The 19120-nt window shown below is 42.8% G+C and overlaps 1 protein-coding gene and 1 long non-coding RNA gene across 3 annotated transcripts in view; both read left to right on the top strand.

Moving 5' to 3' along the window:
* The window catches only part of ARL15 (ADP ribosylation factor like GTPase 15), a 232166-nt gene that overhangs the window by 160993 nt on the left and 52053 nt on the right, over positions 1-19120 (top strand). The gene's annotated exons all lie outside the window — the stretch shown is intronic.
* The window catches only part of LOC128344807 (uncharacterized), a 50001-nt gene continuing 41592 nt past the window's right edge, over positions 10712-19120 (top strand). Inside the window, exons 1-2 of the long non-coding RNA XR_008316065.1 lie at positions 10712-10947; positions 12289-12384. This is a non-coding gene — a long non-coding RNA (uncharacterized LOC128344807). The remainder of the gene's footprint in view (positions 10948-12288; positions 12385-19120) is intronic.

Genomic DNA, 19120 nt, shown 5'->3' with positions numbered 1-19120 from the left:
CTTCCCCACCACCACCTGGCAGGCCAGGCCAACTATGTAAGTTGGGGGTGGTATAAATATATGTTAAATAAACAAATCAATGGTGGTCGGCCTGCCACCATTTCAGTGGCTGGGCTGGGTCAGCGGGTCACAGTGGAGGCCTTGTGGAGGATGCCCCACAGCAGAGGATCGGACCTGGGCCCCAAGGTCTGGTCCCAGTAAGGTTGCCATGCCCCCAAAAATTCTGGCTTTCACCTGGATTTTAAGCAGCTCACCCAGATTGTTTAGTCTACCTAGATTTGCCCGGATTTCCGCTTTGATTTTTTTTTTTTAAGCTAAGCTCTAGTCCTTGTAGAAGTGGAGTTATGGAGCAAAACGTGCTCAAAAATTATTTTCAAGCCAATTTACATAATATGCAAATTAGGCACCCAGATTTGGAAAGCAAGAATATGGCAACCCTAGGTCCTACTTGTGCCCCTGTTTGTATACCGCCCCAAACCCCCCATCTCTGGGCAATTTACATGGAGGTATAATGGTTTTAAATTCTATTCACCTGCTCCACCACCCCTTCTTTTTAAAAGAGGAACTTTTCACTTAACCATGTTTGTTACATTACTTCAGGAACATGGGGGTTCCTTATGGTTTGTTTAGCTATGAAGGGATGACTGACTTGTGGGCATGGTAAGGGAAGCTTAGTTTTGGAAGGTAAATACATGTAGAGCTCGTCTCCTTTTGTTTAGCATCTCTTTAAGCTAAGACAAAAAAAAATCAGTGAATGAATGAATAGCAGCATGGTGAAATACCTAAATGTTTGAGTTAAAATTTTTGGATGTTTGAAATCCTATTTGGATCCTTTTCCCAGATCGCAGTGCATTCATATGCACTCAGCAGGAAACTTCATGGAGATGCACATTGGAGCAGAAGGTCTTTGGCGGTGCCTTTTTCTTAACTTGTGTCTTTTCTTCTTTTGAAGAAAGTAATGGCTTAAGTCTGACTGAAGAACAATCTTTTTTTTTTTTTTTTTTTTTGGTACGTTCCTTATAAGAACTTACTTATGGTTCACAGATTTTTACCCACCATCTATGTCTGCAATTCTTCGGATTTTTAACAATGTATATCCTACGGCAGACAACAGGAAACACCAAATTAAATACTTGATGTATTGCTGAAAGAAGACAAAAGATGGCAAATTATAAAGCAACCAGTTAATGTTTTTCATCAAAAAGCTATTTTTTTTAAAAAAAAAATAAATCATTGGAGTTAAACAGGTTTAAGGTAGCAGGAATTGGACACGCATGAAAAAGGAAATAACTGTTGAAATTGCTGAATACTGAAATTAATATAGGCATTGGTACATTAATATAGATATTTGTTGACCACACTTAATCAATCAATCAATCAATCAATCAAGGCAGCTTGTATTCCATACTTCATATAAACTCAAATGTTTAGAAGCACATGGGTAACTTTAAAGCACAATAACTACCTTGAATAGGTTCTGTATTGGCTTCTAGCAACAAATACATTCTTTTGTCCCTGTGAAGCCAGAGGCTGGGAGACATTAGCCTTTACAAATGATTGGGCACTCAGTCTAAAGCAAGTGCAAGTCTCTTAAGCTCTCTTCACTTTTTTTGCCTTAGTTATGCATTTTGGTTTTGCCACCATCCAGTTTGATTTACAAGGGAGCGAACAGATTCTCTTGTATTTTGTGTTTGAATTCTAAAGTGATGAAGGAGGACGTGGATGGAAAGAGAGAGCAAACTTTTTAAATCAAAGACAAAATTATTATTTTGCAAGGTTTTCATGATGCACTGAACCTTTGATCAAAACACTGATATATAGGGATGGAGAGTTGGGTCAAAATTGGACTACTGCTGATAATTTGATGTGAAGCAGGCAAGCACTTTCGATTTCTTCTTCTCCATAGACAATGTATTCCCTCACCACACATCTTTTGGTGAAGTATCTGTAATTTTACACACTTTTTAGAGGATAGAAACATGCATGTAGTGTGCTACAAAAATCAGAATGAGTTATTGTTTTAAAATAGTCTCGCTGACATGTTTCTTAGATTATAGTAACAATTTCAGTCACCACATCTGTTCTGTTTTTTTTATATTTCTGGTGACTGGTATCATAACATTAAACAGTAGTATTTCATTCTACTACATACAACATAGGGACATGTTGAAAGGTATGGTATTTTACTGTTGTCCTGTAGTACATTTTGTACATTGGATTGGGAGATCCATAGCATGAAGGAAATTAAGGCATTAAAGTGTAAGGGTTTCCATATAATTGTCATTTACAGGATGCTTTTTGAGTGTGCAAAGTGCTTCGCATGTACCATCATGATCTAATCCTTACAACAAACTTGTAAGGTAAGTAAGTAGTAGCATTCCCATTTTGCAGTTGAGACTGAGAGGGAGTGACTTGCTAAGACCACATAGTGAGTCTGTGGTTCTAGTATCCGTCAGAAATGAAAAAGTAACTGAATGCCACAATCTCAAATTAGTAAAAACTCATAGAAAAAAACAAATTTGCTTTCAAAAAATTGATGTGATCTTTCCGAAAACAATTATCATTTACAAAAAACAATAACTTTACCACTGCCCCTGGTGGCGCAGTGGTAAAACTGCCGCACTGTAACCAGAAGGTTACAAGTTCGATCCTGACCAAGGGCTCAAGGTTGACTCAGCCTTCCATCCTTCCGAGGTCGGTAAAATGAGTACCCAGAATGTTGGGGGCAATATGCTAAATCATTGTAAACCGCTTAGAGAGCTCAGGCTATAAAGCAGTATATAAATGTAAGTGTAAGTGCTATAACTAAGATTATATGTGTAAGGACTTGAAAGATAATAGGGTTCCAGTGGAGAGGGGAATCTGGCTTCTAATTTTTGTTGCAAGCACAATTGTTGATAAACTCATCCTGTTTTAAAATAGTTTGGCCATCATCAGTATAATATGACAGGGACAGCCGTGGTGGGTCATCATTTCTCTAAAACTGAGTGTTCATTATGGAGTAATGGATTACAGTGAATGAATAAGCAGGCCAGAGAGCATTTAACTTGGGTGATTATGGTAGAATGTTCAGCTATTAGCTTTTGTGTGTTGCCTCGACAAGATTGCTCAAGACAGCTTGATGTCCGAAGGGAAAATTCAGTGTGCTGCCCCCTCAAATACTTTTAACTTGAGAGAAGAGAAAATAAACACACACAATTATTTTGCTGTCTCTTGCTGTATTACTGTTCTCTGTTAACTTTACCACTCAAGGCTCAGACATTATGAGCGCTTAAAAATCCCTTTACCAGAAGTTTTACTGGTGATATTATTTCTGGTGTTAATGGCATTTTGTTAATAAGGCACCCTAATATATTCCACCAGATCACCATCTTCTGATAACGATTGCGTGTGAACTTCTTAGCTTCTCGTTCTTCAGTGAGCATATAGATGTTTACTAGCTGACCAGGCACAGAGCATCTGCACCCCTAGTTCTCCCTCTCTCTCCTCCCCGCCTTCAGCCCCAGTCAGTTCTCATCCTCCCAGTCCGCTTTTCCATCCCTCCCCACCCACTGGCCTGGCTGGCACCCGGTGCTTTTCTTCCCCACCTGCAGGCCTGGCAGGCGCTTTCCCTAACCACCGGCCGGCCGGGTAGTGGCACTTTCCCTCGAAGCTGGTGGCAGCGTACCCGTGGCTATCTGGCAGCTGCTCATGAACTCTCATGAGAGCTGTCGCACATGGGATTAGCCATGGGTATGCCTTAGAGAATTAAATAGATAGATAGATAGTTTCTTTTGTTAGGTATCAGCTCCACCCCCCATTTCCCAGTGCTACAGGGAGTTGTGTGCATTTACCCTTCAGATGTTGTACTGGGAGTATGAAGGCAGTGTGCAGATGATTTACTCATCCAGTACACACTTTTGGTAAAATATTAAATCGCCTTAGATTACTATTTCATCTTGTAAAGAATGTCAGGCATGCACAAATTCTTCTTCATCCTTGCTGGCAACATGATTTTTGGCAATGAAATTCCCACTCTACAGCTCCATGGTATGCTCAGATGAGGGCAGGGGCTTCCTCCTTGTGTTTGGGAACTTGGAAGATTTTATTGTATATATGTAGTGAGGATTTTCCATGAGCTTCTGTCCTATAGAGTCAATGTGGCTTTGGTAGTATCCTGCAGAAAATGTAAAGGTGTTTCATTTGGGTTGTATGAAATGAAGATCAGAGATAAATCAGTGGAGTTTGTGATGCATTAATACAGTTTCCTTTGGGGGGGGGTACAAACTGCATGTTACATGAAGTGGAAATCAGAGTGATTGGTGGAGTTTCTGATGCATTATTTTTTCATTTGTATAAAAACTGTATGGATCAGGTTGTTGTGAAATTCTCAATCAGTTTTTATATGCTACGTGAAACTGCTGGGTGAGATCATGGGATTTGGAGCAGGATGTTTTCAATATGCTGATGACACCCACATCTATTTCTCCATGACACCAGTATCAGGAAATTGCATAGTCCCCCTAAATATCTGCCTATAGGTGGTTATGGGATGGATGAGGTCTAATAACTGCCCTGAGCCTTTTGGAAGGGCAGCATAAAAGTTTTAAAAATAAATAAATAAATAATAAACTGAAGCTAAATCCAAACAAGATGGAGGTACTCATGGTGAGGAGGAGTCCTTCAAGATATGTGATAGAACTTTCTGTTCTGGATTGGATTGCACTTCCCACAAAGGAAAGGTTGTTTGGGAATGCTTCTTGATCCAGGCCTCACCCTGCTGTCTCAGGTTGAGGCTATGGCCAGGAGCTATTTCTGTCCACTTTGGTTGATATGACAGCTATGTCTGCTCCTTGAAGATAATGATTAGGGCTGTGCACATTTGGAAAAGGGGGGTTTCTGGCATCAGAAATCCCTCCCCCCCCACACACACACACCAGTAGGCATCAGATCGTGGGGCAAATGCCCAGGTAGTACGATCTATACCACAGGTAGATCGTGAGGTAAGTGCCCCGTGGGGGCCTTTAACTGCCCATCCAGTATTGGCACTGACGGCGCAGCGATTAACAAGAGCTTTGGGAAAGTGGGCAGGGAGTGAAGCACGGCAGCGTGGGAAAAGTCTCCCATTTTGAGAACTTATGAGCTGGACTACAATCTGCAAAAGCCCACACGTCCTCCCAGAAGCCCGTATGGGCTTCCAGGGCTGCACCATATCACTCCCTGACCACCGCCCCAAAACTCCCGAGAATTGCTGTGCCACCCAGCTGCCCCATTTCAGTGCTGGGTGGGCAGTTAAAGGACCCCCACAACTAGCCCACTACCCAAGGCACTTGCCCTGCAATCTGATGTCTCCTGGTGGTGGGGGTAAGGGGTTTCCAACTCTAGAAATCCCCTTTTCTGACGTACACAGCCCTAATGATCTCAAAACTGTGAATGATCTCAAAACTCTCTGGGAACTTCTAGGATTGACTACTGCAATGCACTCTACGTGGGGCTACCTTTCTATGTAGTCCGGAAACTTCTTTTTGTTCAAAATGCAGCAGCCAGATTGTTCTCTCGGGTTTTGCTTAGACACCATATCATGCCTGTTTTAAAATAGTTGCACTGGCTGCCAATATGTTTCTGGGCAAATTACAAAGTGCTGGTAATTACTTTTAAAGCCCTGAACTGCCTCAGACTGGGTTACCTGAGAGAGTGCTGCTTTCTGCACGATTCCCACTGTGGGTGAGGTGGCAAAAGGAAAAATGAATGAATGTGATTCTCATAGAAAAAAAGTTAATGGAGAGAGGGAGAGTTTCCCTTTGATGCCCTGTTTCAAGCAGCAAAATATCATTGGCTGGCACTGATAAATGTGGGTAGGATCACACATTAAATTACTGCTCACACCTTCCTAGTACGTGCACTTGCCATTGTCTACTCACTTGAAGGATCACTTCATGTTATGTACCCCTGTAATACTTTAATTTCCACATGGAAATCATTCTTGGCTATTTTGTAATTTGCAGAGCTAAGACTGCAGCCTATGAAGCTGAGCTGGTAAACCATACCAATGGCTGTGGCAGCAGATGATGCAAGCAGGGGCTGTTAGACAGAAAACAGATACTGCAGTAATGAACCGCCATGAAAAGTTGACATTTCCAGCACTGCAGTGAAGAACTAGTATTTGTGACAATGAGGGAAAGTGCATGGGTCTGCAGAAAAAGCAGCTGTCCGATGGCAGCTGCAAACAGACAGTATAATTGACGTTCTTGAATCATTGACAAAAAAGTGTTGTAAATAAAGATGTCATGCTCCCAGTTTGTGAAGAAGCTGGAAAGGTCACAATGTAGTGGAAACTTGAACAATTATTACCCATCTCCTTGTTTCATAGAAATGAAATATAGAAAAGCTGCATTCTCACGTTCCCTTTTTTGTAAATTAAGTTATTACAAGAATGGAATGGTAACTGAATTTTTGACTATCCCTGGTGTGCAAGAGCTACCTGTGGCTGAGCACAGTGAAAAAACAAAAATTAGCAACAAAGATAGGAATGCCTGTTCTAACTTGGATCTTATTTCATATGTAACATTTTGTTTTGTTTTGTGGGTGCTTTTGTGATGTGGGGGGTGACTTGTGCTCAGTCCAAGCTCCTTTTCAAAATCTCCACCACCACCACCACACACACACACCCGAGAAGCAGAAGGGACTGTGACTGTCTGGTAGGAGTGTGCAGACCAGATTCAAACCGATTCAATTTGGACTGGATTCAAACCAGCCTGGTCTGGTTCGACCATCAAACCGAGATGAGACGATTTGTGGGCTGGCTTGGGTAGACTTGTAAAGGGGAATCCTTGAGGATTCCCCTTTACAAGTAAAGGACATTCCTAATCATAATGCTCAAGGTGGTGTGGGAGGGTGGCACTGTTTCCTCTAACAGGGATTCCCAGAGGTTGTTCACTACAACTCTCAGCATTCCCAGCTGCAGGGACCATTGGCTGGGGATGATGGGAGTTGTAGTCAACAACATCTGGAGATCCCTGTTAGAGCAAATACTGGTGGGTAGGTGGGGTAGCTGAAGAAAGCGGCCTCTGTATCTTTGGAGGAGGCAATGGAGAAGTGCTGGAGGTGGCAGCAAGATGTCATTTGGGAGGCCATGGGGGGGGGTGCTTGGAGGAACCCCAACCTTCTTCTGCCTCCTCTAAAGTTATGGAGGCCAACGGAGGCTACTTTCTTTAGCTACTCTTCCACCCACACCACCTTTAGCATTAGCATTAATCGGACAGATTGATTGATTATGGATGCCCTGTACTTGTGAAGCAGAATCCTCAAGGATTCCCCTTTACAAGCATACCAGAGCTGGTTCTTTGAACTGGGGGGCTGTTCCAGTCCAAACTTGAACCGGCACCCCCCACCCTTTCTGGGGGCCTGGTCCAGTTCGAATGCCTGAACCGAGCCAGCTTGATGTTGAAGCAAGCTGACTTGCACATCCCTAATGTCTTGAGGGAGTGTACTTCAAGCTGATAAATTTCCCACTCTTTTTGTCCAAGCCTTCCTCTCACCACAGAATTCTGTTATCTCCACCCACCTGGTTGACTATTTAACTGTGCTCTGAGCCAAACATTATGTCGCATTGACTAACATGGGGGCAGTGCAGGAGCAGGGTTTTTCTCCTTTGGTTTTCTCTTCAGATTTTTTGAGCACTGACATATCTTTGGGTTACTCCAAGTCTGCAGGTACCTATCACTTGCCCACAGGCATTCCAGTTTTCCATCCAGTAGCAAGGGTGCACCTAGGTAACTTTGGAGCCTAGACCTAAGGGCCTTTGGAGTCCCACCCCCGGCTTCAAGTTAAGCAGGATAATCTACACACACATGGTGACACATGCAATACTTTTAACACGTGGGCAAAAAGAGCAACAGAACTCAGAAGAATGTAAGAATATAAAAACAGGTATATTTATGCAAATCTACATTAGCAGAAACATTTCAACACACAACTTAACATATTCCCCTCCCACATATTTCTTTTCCCACTCCCCACTTTGTCTCTAAAGCAGAGGTCCTGCTCGGTCTCCCGGTGCAATGCAGGCCGGCGATGCAGTGACCACACCACCCAGGACAGACTAAAGAGGATTTGGGGGCCCCCAGGGGGTGTGGAGGCCTCGGACTTTCACTCGGAAGTCCAGGGGTAATAAGAGCACCTCTGTCCAGCAGAGTCCCGAATTTCAACACTTTCAGAAATACTAGAGATATAGAAATTCCTATTTTATATACATATTAACAGGATGCGTCAGCAAGGGCTCAGTTATACTGAATATCTACAGTTTTGAGCTGCACTTGATACTGAGAGAAGTAGATGAATTCATCTTAGTTGTAGGAAAGTCTGAAACCTGGTTTCTTCTTTTTAGTCAGGGAGATGAACCATTAATAAGTAGGAGGAAATTGGTTTCTATTCTGGCTCTGGTTCATCAGTATTTGTGTGTGTGTGGTTCAAAAGCTAACTTTAAGAAGTGGTTCTTTAACCAGTTTGCACATCTTGAACAGATTTAGATTCATTTCCTAGAGAATAATTTCTAGCTTTTTGCTTGCAGCACAACTCTGTGAAATGAATACAATTTTTAAATCCTTCTTAATTTTGAATTTTAAAAAAGGTTTTCACAAATTACATATAATAGGATTTTAAAAGATTTTTAAAAACCCCTGTTTAGGAAGTGTCAGGGAAACACAAGAAGCTTCCAGCCTCAGTAAAAGAATCAGCCACACTGAGTCTTTCATACTGGACAACAGCCTTTGCATGGGCAAGTTGCTACACCAGCAGCAGGAGGACTAAGTCCCCTGTGTATACTTGATACCCGTCTCTCCTGCTTCTCTTTTTTGAATGGCTGACTTGGAAATAGTTTCTCCACGTGTAGCTGGAGCAGAGAATCACCTTCATCACCTTTCAAAAGAATATCCTCTGAGTATCTAATTGTTGAATCACATACTTCAGACTGGTTGTCACTTTACGTTTAGGACTTTGGTTCAGTTCAAGGCAACCAAGATACTTTATATTAAGGTATAATATAATGATAATTTAATGATGGCACTTGTGGTTCAGCTTAAAGCACCTAAAAGACTCATTGTTAGTAAGGTTTTCGGGGAAATGATACATTTTTCTTTAAAAATAGAGTTGTTGCTTTGTCCTGTAATTGAGTAATTCCAACAAAACGAAGTGCTTTTTCACAAAGCACGTAATTAACCTATGGAATTTTCTTCCATAAGATGTGGTGACAGCCACGAGCCTGGATGGCTTTAAGAAGGGATTAGATAAATTCATGGAGGACAGTATCAGATTCATGGAGGACTAGTATCAATGGCTACTAGTCTGAGGGCTCATATAGGCCACCTCCAGCCTCAGAAGCAAGATGGCTCTAACTACCAGTTGCAGGGAAGCAACAGCTCTTGCCTGTGGGCTTCCCAGAGACATCTGGTGGACTACTGTGTGAAACAGGATGCCTTGGGCCTGATCCAGCAGGGCTGTTCTTATGTTATCCTTTTTAAGAATAATACATTTGGGTGGCCTGTCCATGAGAGAACTTGATTTGTTATGAAATATTACAGGTTTCAACACTTTTTTGAGGGGGTGGGGGCGGAATGTTGAGGTATTGCTTCAGTGTGGATGCCACTAGCTGAAGTTTCTAAATCACTGTCCCCTGGTATTGTATATACTTAGTATTTTATTCAAGAGCCTTCAAAAATGCCTGGCACATATGAGAACCAAGCAGTGTAAAGGTCAGATCAATTAAATGACATTCTAAAGTTAAAACCATGGGGAAACTCAATTTGGCTTTCTTGAGCGTCCATGTAATGCACAAAATATAAACCTCAGCATGTCCTGTAGAGGCATAGTGACCCTTTGTATCATTGTGGTTTAGTGTTTCAGCACATTCTGGCTTGTTCCCACAGGATAGCATGAAGGCCTATGAAACTATTCTAATCAGCCGCAACAACGGACTTGATGTTAAGCACACTAACAACACCACTGTAACTTACTTGATCTTAACTCCTGGTGATTCCTTATTTGGGGTTCTTCAAGTTGTAGTAAAATTCTCTCAGAGGAACACAGGCTGCTCAGAAATGCTTATCTTTCACACTTCTTATGTTGGGTAGATCAAATCACACTGATTGCTAGAATACTTGTTCTTGAGGTTTCTAGTTGTCTCCACCTCACTTCTCAGTGTCTCTTTGATGCAAAAGAATATAAGCAACTGTTCTACAATCTGTGCTTTTGTATGAATTAGGAAATGCCATGTGGATGCAGAGCAAGCAAAATATTACCATTTGAGCTTTTCTCTCAGGAAACTTGCATAATCCCTAATAGTTAAGATTCTATTGTAGTTGGATACTCCACTTTATGTAGTCTTACTCAGAGAATTGTGTACAGGTGAAGAGGGGTAGTAAAACTGCTTTCCAGAAAGTTGGGGGGGAGCGTAAGACCTTGTGGTTCTGAAGGTGTACAAAAGGGGTGAAGTGGCGTAGGGCAAGCTGCCTGTCCATGCAAAGATGTGTTTCCACCTGTTCACAAAGCAATTTTCTCCTGATACACACACACACACACACACACACACACACACACACACACACACACATATATATATAGTAACATCTATATCTATATTATTAATTCTCCAAGACGGGCCATGCATGGGGATGTGGTAGAAAGGAGGCGATTGGCTGACAGAAGCACCAGATTGGGCATTGAGGATTCCATATGCAGATAGGGAGAAGGAGCCTGTGAGAGCAGAAGCACCATGGTGATTGGGCAGTGGGGATTCCCTATGCAGATAAGGAGGAGGAGCCTGTGATGGTTAAGGTCAGTTGGAATGCAACTGTTACTGGTTGCAAGATATTCTTGATTGTAGAGGAGAGGAATCTCTCTATATAAAAGGATAGCAGGCAGGGGTCTGCAAAAAGATGGGTCATGAGGGAGGAAAGAGCCCCTTCAGGAAAAGTAGGATGCCGTTGTGTAAATTAATAACTCAGAGAGGGAGGAGGAAGAAAGAGTGGGGAAGAGCGAGTGGAGGAGAGAGAAAGAGAAAAAGAAGCGAGGGGGAAGAGAGACAGAAGAAAGGGCAAGGGATGGGCCTGAGGCTGTCAGCAGCCATGGCAGCACTAGCAGCAAGGAAGGGCCCAGTCAACCACTGCTGCTGTTTGGGGCTACCAAGGCCATTGTCAGAGGGAGGGAGGCAGGCAAGGGATGGGCCCGGGCCTGTCAGCAGCCTGAGGGGAACGAGCGGCCGTGGTGGCGGCAGCAAGGAATGGCCCGGTCAACCACTGCTGCTGCTCCTGGAGGGAGGAGCAGGAGCGGGGCTCGGGTGAGGTGGGGAGGTCTCGGGATAGGGGGCTGCAGCTTGGCCAATAGGCGGCAGCAGCCACGACCAAGAAGGGTGAGGGGGATGGAAGCAATGGGATGGAGGAGGAGCAGGAGTGCAACTCAAGTGAGGGTGGGGAGATCTCTGAGGTTAGGGGAGCAATCAAGTACTAACGCACAGATGCTCTAGAGCATGCAAGAGTTCCAGACATTGAAGCGGAGAGAAATAATGGCACCAGTCAGGATGCAGAGGTGGAGGGCCGGCAAGGGAGCGGGCTGTGGGGGGAGGGGGAGGGAGCGGGCTGCGGGGGGGAGGGAGCGAGCGAGCTGCGGGGGAGAGAGGGAGGGAGGGAGCTGCGGGGGGGGGATGCCACAGGCTCAGTGCACAACTGTACAGATGCTCTGTGCGGGGTCAGCTAGTGTTCTTTATTAAACTACACTGGTCCTAGATTGTGGCCCTTTTCAGCAGTGTTTGCATCCAGAATGCCCCCCTGACACAGTTTCTCTGTTAGTGCTGCTGTTACTACTAGGAATATTTATATACTGCTTGTTAACAAACATTATCAAAGCAGTTTACCCAGAAAAAGATGCTTCCCTACATTTCCAGTAGCCTAAAACTGCCATAGGAGCTGGGACTGGGAACATGCTGTGGCTGAAAGTGCTGAAGTACAGGGAAAGTAAGCAGGAGAGACCCAGTCAGGAACAGAATGGCCATAGCTCTGGCTGAGTTATAAATTACCTAGGGTGGGAGAGAGGTGGGAGGCTTGCAGTAAGTTATGAAGCCCTATTTTCTCTATCTTAAAGTCGACAAGCTTCTTATCCTTACCTAAAACTTTTATAATGGCAATGCCAGGCTTCTCTGTTCTTCACTGAAGAATAGTTCTACTAATTTTTTGTGTGGGCATTCAGGAATTGGATATGAAACAGGTGATTAATATTATCTGGGCAGGGGTTAACATTTTATATAAATCTTTCCAACAGCTCATAGTGCTTGTGGAGGAGTCGATGGGGAATCCAGCTCAATCTAAGATATATCCAATTGAATGGTTGAGTGTGTCCCAGCTTATTATGTCGAAGGTAACAAGATCGCGCAAACACATCCAGCAGAAGTTGATGGCAAGCTTTGACGACTTGCATATGCAATGTTATATGTAGCAGAGCTTTGTGTTGAAGTTATAAGGCATTCAGTCCATATCTTTACTTAATATTATTGGCTCATTTTCCATGCCAGCTTAATTTCTTTTTCCAAGAGATCAGCTTTCCTGTAACTTCAGTTAAGGTGATTTAACCTATTAGGTGTCTTAGTTCCGCTGCTCAGATTTTCAGGGTAAGCCTTTACAGATCCATAATTAGAGGGAAAATATTATCTGCAGTAATTAGAATACATTGCAGTTGCAAGTACATCTATCTCCTCTGCATCATGGTTCTTCAGAGTAAATTTTGTACATGCGGAGAAGGATGTCGGACACACAGATTTTTGACTACTGCAGTAGCAGTAATTGTATGATGTCATGTGGCTCATGGTATAACATATAGCAGCTAGAGTGTGGCTCTAGCTAGCGGTTAATATTTCCTTTCCCACATACTTATCTGAGGTAATTGAGTTGCAGGAAAAACCCACTGCAACTGGGCCCAATTCCAGCCTGCCATTGGATGCTGCTATTATAACAGTTCACTGTTCTTATTACCTGTAGAATGAAATTCATGCTTGCCAATTAGAGAATTGGACAAGTCATGGCTGAGAAATAAACCAGGTTTGAAGATTGCCCTGAGATGACATCTTAATGATTTAACTTACTAATCACAAACCAAATGACTTCTATTTGCTTTCATAATTATCAGCCCACTGAAAATGTTTACATAGGAACTCTGGATGATACTTGGTAGCACAACAATTCCAACTAGTGCATAATGTTCAGAATTAGGAGGATGGGGCACAAACCTGCATAGAAGTCTCACCGCCTCTAATCTCAAAGTCCTTTTGGCTGTCTTGAAGTACAGTGGAGAGAAGAAGAGAGGACATGGTGGTGGAGTGACATTCTACATATGTTCACAATTGTCTATCCAAACACTCAATGCCTGGGTCTTCTGACTGAAAATGCACAGGGCACAAACAAGCAGACTAGCATTTAAGTCATTATTTATTGGGTGTGTTCATATCCTTGCTGGAAGCAGGGCATCATTAAGCCAAAACATTATCTGTTTTGCTTACTCTTAAAGACTAATGGATATTACCCTTGTCTGTGTGCAAACTTGTCCTTTTATTGGTGGTGTTACATTTTCTAGAAATGTAGGCCTAATCTAGTGAACTACTTTAAGCATGTCCTTGAGCATGTGTGCATCCACTGGAAAACCTGAAATATCTTTTTAAGAATACTTTGAATAGCAGACAAGAAATGGTTACAAGCTGATTCTGAAAATCCCTTAAGTTTCCGAAGTGTTTTGCCACTATTCAAGAAACAAACACGGAAGGACTACCTGGACACACACAGCTAGTTTCTCAGTTTTCTGAATTATCACTCTAATAGCTGAGAAAGTCATGTAAAGTGTGCCATTAAGTCAGTTTCAACTCCTAGCGCCCACAGAGCCCTGAGGTTTTCTTTGGTAGAATAACAGGAGGGGTTTACCATTGCCTCTTCCCATGCAGCATGAGAGCCTTTCAGCATCTTCCTATATCGCTGCTGCCCGATATAGTAGCAGCGGGGATTTGAACCAGCAACCTTCTGCTTGTTAGTCAAGCATTTCCCCACTGTGCCATTAGGTGGCTAATAGCTGAGTACCAAAGGCTTTTATGCGAGTTGATGGGTGGCGAATCGTTTTTGTTTTGACAATGCTTTCTGAAGGATATATTAGGATTTTTTATTTTATGTATGTATGTATTACATTTATCTGCCTCTTATATTTTGCCAAAGAGTTTATCTGCCTTTTATATTTCACCTGTTGCCTCCAATATTACTTCATACGTATGAGTATAACTCCACAGGTCAGGATAAGAGGCAGATTTTTGTACTGAAGAAGTAGAAAGCTGTGTCTTTCCTTTCTGCCTTCGAGTAGACTTTGGGGGCATCAGAATTTCTGTTAGTCCACATACTGTAGCAGCATCATGCCCAGTGCAGTCCCAGCCAAAGTACAGTAAAAGAGGACAAAGGAAGTTCAAGAACATCCTTACTCTAACACCTATATTAAGCCTGCCAACCAAAAGTGGACCTTTTGTTCATCATGCTCACTCTCTCCTGCAGAAACCCAGTGAGAGGTAGACTAACCAAGTTTTTCCCAGAATGGAAAGATCTGTTCAGAGACTGTGTGGGGCTGCTCCCCACAGCCTTCGGGTACCATGGTATTGGCCAGGAAATACCCCCACCCCACCTGTAACCTCTTTGCCTTCTGAAAACCTCTTGTGCTGTGTTCCTACACAGCTCTGAGACTTTTCCAGAGACCTGCTGCTTTTGTAGCTACTTACTCAAAGCAGGGTCTTCCAACCAAGCATCTAAATAAGGAAACTAGGTATTCCCTGCTCATGGTGGAGCTCACATTAGAAACATCTGCATAGGACAACAGTCTTAACAGCAGGCTTATTTTTAATATAAATAAATATGTTGACATAATTCAAAGTTTTTATAGTAAATTTAGATCTGAAGTGTTCACATTCAGAGTTGCCCTTTTGTTTTTTTTTTATAATGAAAAACTATTTGGGGAGATTTAAGGTAGGGGTTCTCAAACTTGGGTCACCAGATGTTGTTGGACTATAACACCCATCAACTCCCATTATGATGGGAGGCACAAGGCCATTGTGGCTGGGGATGATGGGAGTTGTAGTCCAACAACATCTTGGGACCCAAGTTTGAGAACCCCTGGCCTAAGGACATATGATATTACCACCTTGCTCTAGCTAAGCAGGTCTAGGTCTGGTCAGTGCCTAGATGGGTAGCTACCTAGTAATCCCATATATACTGTCCTGAGCTCCGTGATGGCAGGCAGGCATGGGTGTCCAGAGGACCTTTTCGGGGGGGGGGGGGGGACGCAAATGCTGCAATCCAATGCCCATTAACCTGGGAGTAAGTCCCACTGAATTCATTGGGACTGGCTCAATCTGGGATGCCCATGAGGGCAGGATAGAAATGTAAAACTAGTTGCTGTGGCTTCACCTTACTGTTGGCATTTCACAAAAACCAAGGAGTTCAGACGTCTGCTGTTACTCAGCAGGTCTCAATTATATTACCAGAGAGAGAGAGAACAGGGACCTATGTATTCCTTTAGCAGTTTCTGCACACCTGCCCCAAACCCCGCCTTTATAAGCTTACTTGTATATGGCATATACACGTACATCCCTATATTTGAATGTTTGTCTGGTAATTGCAGTCTTTCCCCTTGATTTTGAGGAGTAAACATCAGATGTATGTGGATATATCCCATTTAGACATTATATCACATTCCTGAAGACAGCAGTGGGGGGAAAGGCATAATTATCTTATAAATACAGCATAAATACTGTGTCAAACACATATTTCAAATGAACAAAACATTGCAATAAAAAAATTCTAAAAATTATGGATAACATTCTGGCCTCATCAAAGTGCCAGCCTATTTCTGTCTCTGTGAGGTTAGGGGTGTGTGTGTATGTGTGTGTGTATTTGTTTTCCCAGGTACCTTTTGAGGAAGCATTCAAAGGTATATATGTTTTCTCAAATCATGATATTTTAAGTCAGTTTTCAGACTTGCAACTTGAACTGACCTTTCTCTAAATGGAGTCAAAATTTCATGGCTCAATAAATATAATGAATATGTTGGCCTTCATCTGTACTTGGTTTATAAGTTTTATGATTAAGTAAATGCTGGGCTTGGTGCTTAAATTCTTTGGACTGATTAGGAAGTCCCTTTAGGTTTCTTTGTTGGCTGCTTCTTTTTGGAGTCTGGATTGGAGTTATCTACTTCAACTATGATGACTTATTATTGGGCTATCAAAACAGAATTAGTACCTGAAGTTGTTCATCATTTAATATTAATGATTTGTAGCTCATTACAGCCCTATGATTCAGCCAGGGAATCATGAAGTCAGTATCTAAGGGCCAAATTACATATTATATGAAGTATGTTATTGGGGCTGATATGCTTGTTCTTCATAACTTAAATAGCATTGAAGTGATCCAATTCAGGACCATGAGATGAGCAGGGCTTTACCCTTTGCTCCTGCCATGGCCTAATCAGGGTCCCACCAGTGGCTACCGTGTGCCCTGGGAGGGAAGTTCCTATTGGTGTGTTTTGGGTTCATTGTGTTGTATTTTTTTAAAGTTTATTTTCCTCAGTCATGTGTTTAACATAACAATCTAGCCAAACATTGTCCCTCATAGTTCTGGTAGCTCTCCCCAGGATCTTAGGTGGAGGTCTTTTTCTCAGCCATATTATCAGGGTGTGTGGTTTTTTTAACTTGATGCCAATGCAAAGCATGTGCATCTAGTTCATATGTGCAGATGCAGAGATTATTGTTCAAGGAGAATATTTTTGTAGGCAGGCCCCTCACCGATAAGCATCCCAGTGTTGAAGCTTACTATCACATTATTATTATTATTATTATTATTAGTAGTAGTAGTAGTAGTAGTAGTAGTAGTAGTAGTAATTATTATTAATAATCTATTTCTATACCGCCTTTCCAAAAATGGCTCAGGGCGGTTTACACAGAGAAATAATAAATAAATAAGATGGATCCCTGTCCCCAAAGGGCTCACAATCTAAAAGAATTACTCTCCCCCTGCTAAATAAAGAGGATCACTGCATTAAAAGGTGCCTCTTTGCCAAGTTATCAGGGGTAACATGGCATGCACCCTTTAGCCTCCCTTATTCTCTTATAATGACTTCTAGACAGGCTTTGGCTGTTCCCTTATGGCAGTGGTTTCCAACCTTTTTAAACAAGTATATCCCCTTCTGCGGCAAACCTTCAACTCTGGTATCCTTGTGTGTGCGCGCGCACGCATGCATGTACACACACACACACTACAGTTATGAAATGGGCTGCTGTTACACCCAGACCAAATTTCTTGTGCATATTCCCATTGAAATAAAAGGGACAAGTAAATGTGTCCCATTAATTTTAGTAAGACTGCTTATGAGTAATTTAATCTGGATGAAAACCAGTGACTGTCGTTGCCTGTCTCATAACTGTACCATTTAAATTTGTGTGTGTGTGTGTGTACACATATATAGATGAAAACACAAATTAAAATGTTACAGTTAGGGAAACAGGCTACTACAAACACTGGCTGACACCCAAACTAAGTTACTCATAAGCAGTTAATGGGAGTACTCACTACTAATATTCTGAAGCCTGTCAGTCAGGCTGAGGGGAGGGGTACACTGAGCTACAGCATGTAGTAAACCAGCCAGGTGCAGAGGAGGCGTGGACACACTGCTGAGGGTGCATGTGCTTTGAACCAGCATTCCTCAGATGTTGAACAAATAGCACAGTTGTAGCAGGGGCGGGCGGTAGGAGAGCTCTGAGTACCTCCTAGGAGTCCTTCAAGTACCCCTGGGGGTATAGTACCAGCTGTAAGGAAACCCTGCTTTAGGCAAGGCACCCCAACAATTTTTTTTACACCAACCAGGTGCAAAAATGTGGACACTCATTCTTGGGAGGTCTGGGGGTGGGGAGTACTCGGACTGTGCAAGTTGGAAGATTCAGAAACCCATGTCGGAATTCCTGCCCCTCATCATGAGGAGGCAGTCTGTCGTAAGGCAGTTGCCTTAGTTAGTACAGTGGTGAGGGTTCTTTAAAGGCTGACCCAGTACTGGTGTGGGGAAAGTTGGGCAGCTGCAGAGATTCTTGAGAGCATTGAGGTGGGTGGGGAATGATGCAGGGAGGCTGGGAACAAGGGCGGAGTGGCCAGGAACAAGCACAGGAATGCCTGGGGGCTGGTAGTTCCTCTGCTCCTATGAGAGAAGCTCTGGGAGGAACTGCAGCCACCAAGCATTCCTATGCTTCCTCCCAGCTGCTCCACCCGCTCCTCCCCCCAATGCTCCTGAGAATCTCTGCAGCTGCCCAGCTTCCCCCACACCAGCATTTAAAAAAACCCCACCACCATACTACCTGAGGCAATTGCTCCATGCATGATTGGCTGCCTCCTCATAGTGAGGGGTGGGAATTCCGACATGGGTTTCCAAAAGTTCCAACTTGCTCAGTCCTAGTATGTACTGTGTAATAATCATTGTTATTATTTAGTTTCCAACACTCACCTCTGTCTCTTGGCCTCTTGGCTTTGAAGAAAGTAGAAAGCAACTCCCATCCCCTTCTTGAAGCTGCCGAGCATGGCCATATCCCCTCACTCTGTGTCAGCTTTCACATGATTGATATTGGCCACTGTTTCTCACTCTCCTCTACAATTGATATGGCGCCCCACCAGTTTTCTGCTGAAAGTGACAAGCGTTGAGCTTTGTGACAGGGCACCCTTTTACAATTTAACCTACAAATAGGTTTATGCTGGCTTCGAGCAGGAGAGGTTGGCACAGTGATCAAATTATCAGTATTTGCCTCAGTCCTTGAAATGTATTGTGGTCACTCTTCACTATTTCAAAGCTTCAGATGAATAGAGAAAAGAGAATTGATCTGGTGTAATATGTGAAAATTATTTTGGAATGTGTTTGATCGGAACCATTTATGACAACAGGCTCAGTAGGTTAACAGGGTTATCTCTGTATATCAAGGTATCCAAAAGTTGTAGGAACAAATAATGTAAGTAATGCCCAATAAATATTTTCAAATGCTGGAGAATATTGTATATTACGTAGCATAGAACTTATGATCCAAATAATTTACCATGTTTTC

The sequence above is a fragment of the Hemicordylus capensis genome, chromosome 2 (genome assembly GCF_027244095.1).
Source record: "Hemicordylus capensis ecotype Gifberg chromosome 2, rHemCap1.1.pri, whole genome shotgun sequence".
In the NCBI taxonomy this organism is placed as follows: Eukaryota; Metazoa; Chordata; class Lepidosauria; order Squamata; family Cordylidae; genus Hemicordylus; species Hemicordylus capensis.
Note: the sequence above shows the minus strand (reverse complement) of the source record. Positions and strands in the feature narration are given on the sequence as shown.